We start from the raw sequence: 13946 nt of genomic DNA on the forward strand, positions 1-13946 counted from the left end.
GTGACTAGCTGCAGTGGTTACAGTGCTCAGCTGCTGACATTAAAGACATGGGTTCGATCCGAGCCGAAGGCAGCCAGATTTTTAGAGGCAACTTAGTAGAGGCCCATGTGCCTGTCGGTTAAGGTGCAGTTCAAAGAAACTGAGGCAGTCGAAAATTTCTGGAGGCTTCCACTACGTCAAGTCTTATAATGTTCTCATAGTTCGGATACATAAAACTTATGACTTTTTACACAGAATGTTTAAGGAGATGCTGATACAAACATTTTCAGCTGTCACCATTTTATTTTTATTTTTTTTTCCCCATCATATGAAAGGACAAGCCCTCAAGAGCCTATAAATGGTAAATGTGAGTGCACCCAACATGTTCGTGAAAGCTAGTTTTGCTTCCTACTGTACCCTGATGTGACGACATGTTATGGGCTTCTCATCGAGTGCTCGTGCAAAATATTGTGGCAATTTCCCGGCTGCCATTTTAAGGCTACCGCGGTGCTGTTGGCAACACGCAAGTGGCCGTTTTGTATATTATGGTACCCGACAACATCACAACTAGCCAGAATGGTGCATCAGCAGAATCAATATGGTAGCCTGACATCATGCTAGTGTCAATGTCAGTAGTGCCATGCGAAAATTTACTTTAATGTCAAAAATAATGTCAAAAGAAAGCATCACACTTGCTCAGAGCTGTCTCGGAATATTGGACATTTATATGGCAGAGTAAACTCAGCTTTGAGAATTGGTGTGAGTATCTCTTTGAGACTTCACATTGTGCCCCTGAGCTGAAAAATTCCAATGTGCTATTAATACGCAAGACAGGAGTCGTAGAAGACTTTAAAGAGACCGACAACTGGCCAGAATGAGTGATTAGATCTTTGTAGAAATGAAAGAACGATGAACTATAGCGACCTGTTTCGGCATCCTCTTCCTCTTGCGAGCAGGATTTGTATTTTTAAATCGTGTTTAAAAGTAACAAAACACTGGTACGCCACACAGCCTTGCGGAAGAGCCTTGAAGCTGGATTATGAAGTTGATTACTTTGATTTACGTAGTCACATGGTCTGATGCTGTCGTGCTCACTGTAAGTAGTCTCCAAAATTCACATTATTATCCATTCCCACTTTATTCTATGTTGATCTATGTAAAAGTAGTTGCGTGGTAAAAAGCGATGTTGCCTTTGCATGATAAAAAGCGGTGTTGGAAGGGTCAATAGACCCTTCCAAGCCCTAGCGCATGCACGCAGAGTGCGCGCATATGCAGTGCACCTCCACGCATGAACACGAACCACTGTCTCACTCACTGTTTGTAGCATGTGTTGTAACATGTGTATATGACCTCATATTTACCACAGATATGAAAATTTTGATTTGTAATGTTTTATGGCATTTTCTATGTACCATTCCATGATTAGACACTCTGACCAGTAAGCTTTCTGTTGCATGCTAAAGAAAATAGGTGCCATAAGAAACCATCATCACTCCCTTTAAATATTATAGTAGATCTGACAGTTTTCTTTCAGTATAGTACGAATTATTCATGACTGTAATCTTTAATAGGACAAGAGAAGCACTTGACTTTAATCAACCTAGTGAGCAAGCGACCTTCAGAAGAGGATCCTCTCATAAATCAAAGCCATATTGTTGCGCCCATAGACGAACACAATGAAGACTACAGTGAACGCGCTTGCCGCTCCGAGTTAGAAAGAAAGAAGAGGATCAGGAGGATCTTTACTAGTCGATCACTTCTGAGCTCACCCTCATGACCTAATAAATGGCCCCTTTCAGCCTTTGACAGTCTTCTTCAAGCGTAACAGAGTGGTGGAGGTGCGGGGTAAGTGATTTCAACTGCCGAATAATCCCTACTACAGCTTCGACTAAGCCGTCGACTTGCTGGCCTCCCACCATCTGCCAAGAGTGCCTTCGACATGCCCGAAGAAACAGACGTTCCCAGGACACCACCCTCTGGTGCGCTTCCGTACTACCGAGTTCCACCACCCTTCAGAGGAAAACCGCAGAAGATGTCGACGTGTGGCTCACCAAGTAAAAGCGAGTGAGCAAATTCAACGGTTTGGATACATCTGCTCAGCTAACCAACGTGGTGTTCTCTCTGAACGACGCCACACTGGTGTGGTCCAAGAACTACGAGGACACACTAACGAAGTGGGACCTTTTCGTTGAAGAGCTCAAGGCGTGTTTAAGCGACTCCGTTACTAAAAAAAAAAAGCAGGCTAAGCAAACACTGTCTCAACTTGCACAGCTACCACCTACACCACTTACATCGAAGTGTTAAAGTTGTGCAAGGTGGTTTGCGCTACCATGCCGGAAGAGGACAAAATCGGTCATCTGCTCAAAGGAATTGCTGAGGACGTGTACAGTTTTCTAATTGAAAAAGAAAGCCTCAGTTCTGTGTTCGACGTCATTCGGAATTGCCGAACGTTTGAAACGCTCAAGATGCGTCAGACTTTGCCCAAGTTTGGTCGGCTGGCTAATGTTACAATTCTTGCCAGTGTGAACACAAATGCTGGTCTCGACCTCTCTTCTACAATTTGACAGATTGTTTGCGAGGAAGTGTCCCACCAAAAAACGTCTTGCTCGACAGCTGGCCATCCCGAGTTGTGTATGCCACGTGAGGCCATGACTGCGCGTGCTTCGACCCCATGGCAACTGACGATGAGCGCCGCAACTGTGGAGTACAGCCCAGCCCCACAGTTAAGGATCACAACCCTATTTTCGCTTTGCGGTGTGACCGACGCTCTCAGCGCATGTCTCTTCGACGCTCGATGTCTTGTTACCACGTACCCGACCAGTATTCCCATTATACCAAGAACAAATGACGATGTTCGTTTTATCGATGAGCGACCGACGTTTTGACCTCTGCCGGTGTGCTATTCCTGCAATGTTCAGGACCACATATTGCGGTTTTGCAACTGTCGGGCGACTCCTTGGTATGACCAGCCATTCAACATCTCACGATCCTCTGAACAGCCTGATGGTGTCTTGCAGCCAGCCCACATAGCCCCCTGGTGACAACTATTGGCCCGAAAAAATTCCGCAACTACTCCTCGGCATCTGACAAAAGTTTGATGCCTTCAACGCAACCTCATAGTCATTGTTCTCCTTTGCCGCTGCGTTGTCTTTTTCAGCTTCCTCTTCGCCACCGAAAAACTAGCTTGTGCGGCTGATGGGGGTGAAGTCGCTGGAAACGTGCTCCTGACAGAAATACCTCCTGTGTTGATGTTTAAAAACTAAGTACGAGTTTTTGTGAATGATGTGTCTGTGATGGCCTTGGTGAACGCAGGGGCGGCGATTTCCGTGATGAGACGTGTTAGGGCGGAAAGTTGTTTTCACGTGGGATGAAACTTCGAAGTCCTGTGAAGTTAGTGGAGAGCCGTTGTACCCTATTGGTGTGTGTAGCGCTAAGGTATTTTTGTGAGGCATTTTTATAACGACAGAGTTTGCGATTGTTTCTCAGTTGACCCATGATGTCATTCTGAGCATGGCCTTCCTGCGAGAATATAGTGCCACTGTAGATTGTCGCATGGGGAAATCCTCCGTGAGTCGCCAGATGCCGTCAGAACTTGTGGAAACCCCTGCAAACGATGAAGCTACGTTGTATGCCTGTGGCGATACACTCATACCTGTGTCGGTCTACTGTACGTGCCCCTGTTGCTTGTCACAGCACAGATTCGGACAGCTTTAGTGCAAGCGTAAAGCCAATGCACATTAACTACGTGAAGAAGAATGTGTTGGTTCCCAATTGTGTGGTGTCGATCGATGGTGGATGAACTGGCCTATGGACTGTAAACTGTTCCTCAGAGCTGGTGACAAGACGGTTTGAAATTAGCAGCTTCGGTTAGCAGAGAATGTGCGACCTTATCAGTGCCTGAGCTTACAGATGTGCCGGAAGAACATGGCAGAACTGGTTGTCACAGTTCGGAAGGGGTGCATATGGCATTGATAAATAAGTCGCTTAGCTCAGACGAACGCCGAACTTTCATGGACTTTCGGTATTTGTCTTTGCGCTGAAGAACAAAATAACCCCCATCTCCATGTCTCAAATGTGCCATACCATCAACACTGGTGAAAAAAGTCTGATTCGGCAAAAACCATATCATGTTTCCCCGTCAGAGCGACAAATTATCCTCGATCAAGTGCAGGAAATGATGGAAAAGGGAGCGATACACGACTTGTCCATGGGCAGCACCGGTAATTCTTGTTAAGAAGAAAGATGGATCTTGGAGATTCCGTGTCGACTATTGCCGACTGAATGCTGTGACTAAAAAGGATGTATACCCACTGCCACGTATAGAAGACGCAATAGACTGCTTGCACTCTGTTTGTTATTTTTCCCCCCGTAGACTTATGATCCAGCTATTGGCGAATTCCTATGCAGCCAGAGAACAAGGAAAAGACTGCCTTTGTAACTCCTGATGGGCTCCTTGAATTCAACGTGATGCCATTTGGACAATGCAATGCTCCGGCAATGTTTGAGAGGTTTATGGATACCATTCTGCGTAGCTTGAATTGGAACATCTGCGTGTGCTACCTCGACGACGTCGTCATCTTTGGCAGCACATTCAGCGAACACAACTCCATCTGGATATTATTTTGAAGTGCATCCGAAATGCTGGCCTAGTTTTAGACTCAAAGAAATGCCACTTCGGAGGCCGCCAAACCCTTGTGCTTGGACATCTCGCTGATAAAGATGGCATCCGGCCTGACCCCCAGAATACGGCAGTCTGACGCGTTTAGGGCTTTGCGTTCTGTCAAGGAGCTCTATAGTTTCCTGGGACTTCCGCCGCTCTATACCGAAATTTGCCGACATCTCGTATCCTCTCACAAGCCTCTTACAAAAGTATAATTCCTTTGAATGAACTCTGGAGTGTGATTCTTCATTTCGTCAATTGAAGTTTCTGCTGACGTCGCGACCCGTCCTTCAGCACTTCAGTCCTTGTGCTCTGGCAGAACATCATACGGTTGCTACTGGCATAGGTATCGAAGCCGTCCTAGTCCAATGCTACGCTGACTGAGAACACGTTATCGCATACACAAGTCGCTCCCCAAGCAGGCCAGAGCGAAATTACACTGTCACGGAACAAGAATGCCTGGCGGTAATATTTGCAATTCAGCGGTTTCGTTCTTACCTGTATGGACGCTCCTTTACAGTTGCCACTGACAACCACCCTTTGTGTTGGCTTGTCAACCTTCGTGACCTTTGCGGCCACCTTGCGCGTTGGGCACTCTGGCCGCAAGAATACAGCTTTATTGTCGCTTACAAGATTGGTCGCTGACATGCCACTGCGGACTGTCTTTCACGTATGCCACTTAGCACAACGGACAGTGACGCCAATGACCTTGATCACCTTATAGCGTCTGTATAGCCTATTTTCCCAGATTACCACAGTTTGAAAGCAGGACAGCAGAAATCCGTTGGGATTTATGTGGCCAGCTGCATGTAATGTCAGCATAACGAATGTTGCATCTACTGCTCCAGCTGGTCTTCTGCAGCCAATGCCAACTCCAAGCGCACCTTTCGAACAAGTGGGGATTGACTTCCTGGGCCCCTTTCCAAAATCAGAAAAGGGCAACCAATGGATGATTGTTTGCGTTGACCAGCACACACCCTACTGCGAGACGGCGGCCGTCCCCTCCGCAACTGCCAGTGAAATTTCGTTGTTCTTGCTACAATATGTCATCCTCTGACACAGCCCACCTCGCCTGATCATCAGCAATCGTGGACGACAATTCATTGCGGATGTAGTGGAGGAGCTGCTTTGTTTGTGTGAATCCCACCTGCATCACTCGACACCATGCCACCCCCAAATGAATGGCCTGACGGAGCGTGCCAACCGCACAATTATCAACACAGTGTCTATGTATGTCTCATCCGACTACAAGAACTGGGATGACGTACTCCCGAACTGGGATGACGTACTCCCATTCATTACGTACGTGTTCAACATCGCAAAGCACGACGCTACAGGTTATAGCCCTTTTTTTTGCTATATACCCGTTCGCCCCAGTACACAATCAACACAGTCTTACCCTTCTGTGATCACGACAGTGTCACTGTTGCCGCGATCCTTTGCCTCGCCAAATATGTGCGTCGCATAGCTTGACTATGCATAGTGGCATCGCAAGACAAAGCGAAAGCACGCTATGAAATTTACCACCCACCTGTGACTTATCACCGTGGTGATTTGGTGCGATTGTGGATTCCCATGCCAAGCACGGGTTATGCCAAAAGTTTTGGCCACTTACGATGGACCTTTTGTCATTGTCGACAGACTCACAGAGGTCATCTATGTAATAGCTCGCCTCATGGCGAATGGTCAACGAGCTGCCAAGATTCAAGTGGCTCATGTTGTATTCCTGAAATGATACACGCCGAGACAACTTGATTGACTCGTCCGGCGGCCTTCGTCTGCATGGAGAGGAATGTTGCACACATGCGCGAAGACAACAAAAACTACGATGAACTCGCTCGCTGCTCCGAGTTAGAGAGGAGAAGAAGAGGATCAGGAGGATCTCTACTAGTCGGCCGCGTCCGAGCTCACCCTCACGACCTAATAAACAGCCCCTTTCAGCCTTTGACGATATCCTTCAAGTGTAACAATATGATGAATCAAGTAATTGAAAAATATGCCAAGTGCAACGAACCTCTTTCATAGGCAATAAAAAGGCATTCGACTCTGCAAAGATACCAACAGTTCTGGAGGCAATGCATTGCAAACGGCTACTTCAGACTTATGTGAACACCACAGCCAACATCTGCCAAGATTTTCACAGGTACCCTGCTTCTCCATAGGAAAGTGAAAAAATTGCAATCAGTAGAGGGATCAGGCAAAAATATATAATCTATCTGATGCAGTTAATTCTCTGTATGCTTTAAAATGTTTAAAGGGAAATGTGAAACAAAGTTCATGCGATTTTGGCTGGTAACAGACAAAAAGGAAGATTAATGGGGAATATTATGGTGACTTATGGTTTGCAAGTAATGTGGCGCATCCACAGGGGCCCTGCAGCACTTAGCCAAGTAGCCATGGAATTCCTCCATCAAATGAGTTTATCGCCTTACAAATCTGCTAATGCAGAAGAATATTTTTGAATCGGTCAGGCATGAGAAGAACTGCAGAAATTTGTTGCACGCTGTAATTGTTTACCATGTTCTCTCGTCCAGACCATCATGCTGGAAGCTAAACAGAGAGGAATGGTAGGAGGGAAGAAGTTACGTCACATGCATGCCATGACTTTGGGCACTTGTTTCTTTTTCGCCGGCTGATGGACCCTTTTCATAATTTCCAAGTGCTCTTCTCTGCACTGCATGTTTGCTCAAGTAATGGCGGTGCCTGTTGTGCTTTAAGTGGCGACGCGGTCCTACTTGAACGCACTGGGGCTTGTATATTATGAGTTTTTATATCAAGAGAGCTGGCTCGACATTTTTCACGTCATTGCATAAGCAAACTGCGCTTGAACAGGCTATTTGCAGTAAATGACTAGCCGCCATTAGTTGTTCAAACTGCACAGCAAGAAAGCTAACTTTACAATATTGAAAATGGCCTATTGCGAGCATGCGTGCGGGTACATGGTGGCCTCGCTTCCATGCTGCTTTGCTGCGCTGTAATATTTGGCCCCATGTCCTCACGAGCCTCAACTACTGATTAGCCATGTTTTCTGACTGTACTGAAAAATTGTTGCAGGGCCCCTTTAAGCAATTGTGGCAATAAATTGTTAAAAATAATTGAAGCCCCAAACTGAGTTGCAATGACTTATATAAAACTTGTCGCTTTTAAGAGGGAAAACTGGACTTACAGACATTTTAAGAGGTGGAATTGTTATGTGATGCCCTAGGCTCTTTCTTTTTTTTTTTCATTAGTAAAATGAGCAAATTTTTCAACAATAAGAGCATCAGAGTTTACAAATCTTTAATTATGCATCAGAAAAGGTTAGGCCAGTCTTCTAGATTGCAACTGTTGGAGACAAATGTGGTAAGGGGCTTGCAGCTTATACGAAGTTGCTACCATCATAAACACAGCATGACTGACATGCTCCCAAATTAGTAATATACACTAGAAGGGTTTATGAGGCATCAAATTTGCACATTTTAGCTATATAAATAGATGCAGCTTACACAAATGTTACTTTTATTTGTTTCAGTGTCGCAGAACTCTAAACTCACTTCTTTTTCCCTTTTTTTCTTTAGTTCTGCTTTTTTGGAAGGGTTTTCACAATATTAGGGGTCAAAATCAAAATATGCTTTTTACGATATCTCCAACATTCAACATCCCCCAGGAAACTTGGTGGAGTAGTTTTTTCGTGCAAATAATCTCTCCATTTCCAAGTATTTAACACGGGAAGCTAAGTTAAAGAGCTCCCTCCCTAAGGGCCCCTCATGAAGTTTTACCACTTCAGGCAAGCAAGCACAGCGCATGTATTATGCATTGGAAATTGCATTTGCTAAGTGTGAAACTGCTGTGTGTACGGTAAAAATCGTCAATGCAGGGCTGAAGTTCGAGTTAGAGAATTCAATTGGGATGGGCAAATGCCTCCGCGTAAGTCGCGTTATTTGCAATGTTGCATAACGTGGCATGTCAGTGACCGACTGTTACTGATTACAGCATGTGACTGACACTCGCTGAGTGTGGCGTGTGACTTCGGTTAACTGTCCAATGTGGAACTCCCGATGCCAACACAAGAAATTTCTTGTGTGGTATAAGAAAAAAAGGTGAAAAATAAAACAGGTGAGGCTCGTCATTCAAATGTGCCACTGTCTCTTGTGTTGAGGCAGGCAAGGAATGAATGCCGTATCCGATTGCTAGTCGAGACAAAAGGGAACACACACTTTTTTCAACATTGATGCTCTTCCTTTGCGGCATGATAACGGGACAGCTTGATATCTTTCATCATCTGCAAGTGTGAGCATATTAAAAAAATTGTTTCAGTTAACTGTTTCCTACATATGGTGCCTTACGACTACCACCATACTATAGTAATTTGTGATGGCACTTGGTGAGGGGCCCTCTAATGTCGATATATGAAGAGCAAGTGTGTATGCATGAGCAACTTTTGGGTGTGTGTGTTCCTGTGTGACACAGTAGTTGCTGTGTTACTATCTGGTTTAGTTCGACTGGGGTCTTTTTAGTGAATGGCACATGTGACAAATACGAAGACGAAGACTGCTGTGTATGTGTAATCACAGGTTGAGCTGTTGTTGGAATGTAAGGATAGCATTTGTATCAAATCGTTCTTGTGTTATGTGGTGTAAAAGTCTTGAAAATAAATTGTTGGTAGGGCAATGCCAAGGAACAAGGTATTGCAGACGAAATGTCTGCAAGTGCATGAGATAATGGTGTTTTGAACATGGGACGCATTCTGATTGTATTTTATGCATCATATTTTGCTTGAAGGTTCCTCTATATATATACTACTTGAAATCGTGTTTTTTGTGCTGTCAGAATATTTGTTGCAGTTACAGTAGCTCGAATGTATCTTTTCAAAAGTGCAACCAACAAGTGACGAGCTTCAAGCTTCTTTGTGTCTGCTGCTTGTGCAACTGTAAATGCTGCTACGATTTACTTATTGAAAAAAGTCACAAATGTGCATCAGTACAGTCGACTTTCATTAATTCACTCATGATGGGATCGACAGAATGTTATCATCCTGAGAATGCAGAAAAGAAAGTCTTGCTTCTTTACGTAACAGTATGTACCCAGTTGTAACATGGCTTAAAGCTAATCCAGTGCAGAGCTGGTTCCATTAAGATGAACATACAATATCCTTGAAGTTGTGACGCCAAGAAAAAAGCACAGTGAACTTGCAAAGTTTTTTGCTATGGCCACCGATGTCATGATCAGCATCACTCGGCAGATTGGGCACATATGTCGAATTATCTGGGGGGACACTAATGTAATGATAGTCTTGGTTTATGTAAACAGCATGGCTGGTGGCCAGCTTTTAAGGGGGGTGTCAGATTAACTCGTGTTACATTGACAAAAGTGTGCTGTTTCATATTATCCCTTTACTATAACATATCATTACCCTGACACATTTTTTTAGGCTGGTATATGCTTTGGTGGCGTGACCTTATTGTTATTATTATTTTTGCTTCGTATTTCACAAGCAGGCCAAGTGATGCAGTTTTGCAGTATTGAAGTGCATTGCCATGCAGTATGCACATTTGATGACGAGAGTCTAGTCTCTTAACCAGCTTGGGCACAAGTCATACTGTGAATAAGCTGGGGAATCTCTCTTTTTATCTATCTATCTATTTTGCATTGAAAGCAAACTTATCACTTCACGGTTGTGTGTACAACATGCTTTAGCTGTTGTGAACTATATCCGCTCGGTTGGTCTCAGACCTCCATGTTATGTACACGACTATAAACCAAGTGGGCCTATACTATTTCTTGCTACTTAAATTCAGTTGTGTTGGATTCTCTGTCACTTGAAGGCGCTCCAAGTAAAATTTGAAAATGGGTGTAGCTATTCTAACACTATGTGAAGTTTATGGAAGATTAAGAAACTTGGCTGTCTCGCACCAGAATCACCTAAGTAGCATTCTGCCACTGCACACTGTTATCTTCCTCTTATTTATCTTCACGATGCATGCTTGCATGATTTTTTGCAAAGAACTTCGAGGCTGCTTCTTCTTTGAGTCATTAAGAAAAATCCTTGAAGAAAAAAACAGTTCAACAACCTTAGCACTGCTGTCGCCAATTTCTGGCCAACAAAGCAAAGTAGGTGAAAGCTGAACGGTGCAACTGGGTGTACAGGTGGGGAGTGAAAACTGTTGATTAGAAATATAGTTGATGTGACATTGGCGTTGGATAATGCTAATGTCAATATCATGTCAGTGTTGTATTCAGTGTCCTCTGAAACAAAGTTCATGCGATATTGGCATTCTTAGGAGCAATAGTTTTAATTCACATGGTGTAAAAAAATGTATTTAAATCACAGATAACAGAAAACTAGTGATGCGTCAAGGTTAAAAAAACTGTTGCTGTAGTTATGACAAAGTGCATGCTGCAAGCTAATTGACCATGTGTTGCGTGGTATTGTTGAGACAAGTTTATTTGTGAGTGGTGCTATCACACCATATGTTGCTAATTCTTTAAACCAACTTGGTGATGGGCGTTGCATGTGCATGACTACTCAGTAACTGCTTGTCACTTCATAGGCTTGTCAGTCAATTACATGATTACTGGACAGATCAGGTCATTAGCAGTGGTATTATGGACCCTCAGAAATGTTATCACGTGAAAGGTTATGTTGGTTATACTGTACTGATTTGCTTTTCGTTTTTGGTGCTTGTGCTCATTACATATGAGATTGTTATAGGCCCAGTGATGTAAGAAAGTGGGTTACTTTGTTGTTGTTTTTTTCTGTTCTGATAGCTTCCTCTTATGTGTAAAAAATATTGACTTGGTAGACACACATGCTCCACACATCTTATCTGTGTTGTGTTAGCCACTGAAATGATTCAGCGAGTGGACGACTTTGCATGCATCAGCATCGAACATGCAACACAGGAAAGCAATTTTATTTTTTCTCCAATAAGATACGAGTGTTTTTGTACTCAGGTAAGAGATATTATGTTTATGCCGCGGAAATTGAGAACATGAAACATGTTTGCCCGGCTTACTCAGATTTCTCGCAGACGCTGTTACCTTCTTGCTGAGGGTACGGCTAACCTTCAAGAGAGTTCCGGTCATGCAACTCCTTCATTCGCTCTGGGAATAGCCAAGCATTAATCTTGGGCATCCCTGGCTTTACTTCAGTGCAAATCGATGAGACTAAGACCTCATTGACGAAAAGAACTCATTAATGTTGCACAGTTGTAACTATACTTTGCTATTTAACAGAATAACCATTAATAACTCTTTAAATTGGTTGATGGATGGTGCTGGAGTGAGAATGAAAGGAAGTGAGAAGCTCAATCTTTTTTCGGTTGGCCGCAGCCGTAGCAAACAAGCAACATTTGTAAGTTTTAAGCTTGAATTGGTTTTTGTGGTAGATATTTAGAAAAAGCTGCTGTACTGAGTTGCTCGGCATTCCTTTCACGCTTTGGTTTCCCTGCCCCAGCTCATTTTTGGACTTGTTCACGAGAACCTGCATGTACGCACTTCACACTTGTGCATTGGCATGCCTTTTTAAGGTGCAAGCAATGTAACCTCGGGATGGAAAAGTTATAAAGCTGTTACTGCTATCTATAAACAATACTGCAGGCCTCATTATTTACCAGATGCATTTTTTCCCCTTTCTTTTGCTATCTCATAAATAAGCAAGAGGATAGGAGGTATAATGACAAGTGCAATTTGTTATGCCCGGCACACAAGGTAGATGATGATGAGATGGTGACAAAAATACGCCCCGAAAGAAAATGGTGCAACTTTTTTTTTTAGTGTCACGGTGTAAGGGTGGTGGTTAAGGAGGCCAGTGCCTGCGCTTGGCACCAGTTCTAACCTTCAGTTGACCTCTTGTGACACTGTTTAATGCCCGTAACAGGTGATAAAAAAAAGAAATTATTGCTTGATGTTTTGCCATGCCTTTACAAATCTAGTAAGTCAGCTTTTTTTTTCTTTTTTTTTTATCATCCACCATTTTACACGAAAATAGACTGCAGCTAGTCAGCTGTACCTTGTTTTATATTGCAAACACAAGCTGTGTAAAAGTCATTGGTGTAATCTTGTTTTTTCTAGCCTGGCTACATTAAAGGAACACTAAAGAGAACTATTTTTCTCCTATCAGTAAATCAGAATTTCACTATATGAGAAGCGAAAACTCTTGGCAAGCAAAAAAAAAAAAAACACGAAAAAACTGATTGCAACACGGCCTTAATGTTTTCACACTACCTTGTTGCGATGTCATACACTTTGACGGCACATGCTGGTGCCTCTGTAATTGTTCATCGCTAAACGTTATTTTGCATTGTGTTCTAAGAGACTCAAAGCCTTACTATAGCGAGTTTGATGAAATTTCATTGAATCAATGTGACCAAAGTGCACGGAAAGACTTTAAATTTGTGACACCTCTAAAGGGACTGACAACCGATTTTTCTTGACCCAGCTTTCTATTGCACAACAGAAAGCTTATCTTGCATAGTGTTTGTAGCTGAAGTGGTTGATCCAAAAAGCCCATCGTTATTTCATAAGCAGCATTTTTCTATTTGAAAAGCCTCTGAAGTGGACAAAGTAGTTATCCAGCAATGCTGTAAAACGATAGCAAAGCCGATGTCCCACCTCGCATTACGCTCTAGGTTCTGCTTCCACAGGAGCAAGTGAAACTGTGGTTAACCACCTTCATAGTGACATCATCGACGGGTTTTTGAATATAAAAAGCATACAAATATCGAAATATGTGGGATAGAAGCCTACAATACAGATACTGAGGTACATTTGCTTTTGACGCAACAGGATATTTTGAAGATACCTATACATAATGATGAAACAAATATCCCAGAATACAGATACAGTGATACAGTTACTAAAATCATTTTTTTTTTATTTTAAGGATGCTTATACTCTGCAGACATTATTGACATCATAATGTTATCAATAAATCAATTTTGTTTCCTTTCAATAAGAGGAGTATGGGATTAAAAGTTCAAAAGCCTGACGAGGCCCCAACACTGTTACAAGTTGGCAAAGCAGTAGTATAACGGATACTCATACATGTCGAATATAAAATAAACTGACATCAAAGAATACAAAAATTTTAAACAAAGCACCACAAATAGAGAGTGAGGGAATACATATGTCTAGTTGTGAAGTGGCATAAACATGAAAAGCAACAATAGATAAGAAGTGCAAACAAAATTCAGAGAGATGTATTATTCGGAAAAATAAATTAGCTGGGCAAAGCATTTTAACGTAACAATTTTGATTAGACGAAGGATCAAAATCTTCGTGGTTCAAGAAGTATAGTAGGGAAGGTAGGCTGTTAATTTCTAGCGCA

Source organism: Rhipicephalus microplus, chromosome 4 (assembly GCF_043290135.1).
Source record: "Rhipicephalus microplus isolate Deutch F79 chromosome 4, USDA_Rmic, whole genome shotgun sequence".
Taxonomy (NCBI): Eukaryota; Metazoa; Arthropoda; class Arachnida; order Ixodida; family Ixodidae; genus Rhipicephalus; species Rhipicephalus microplus.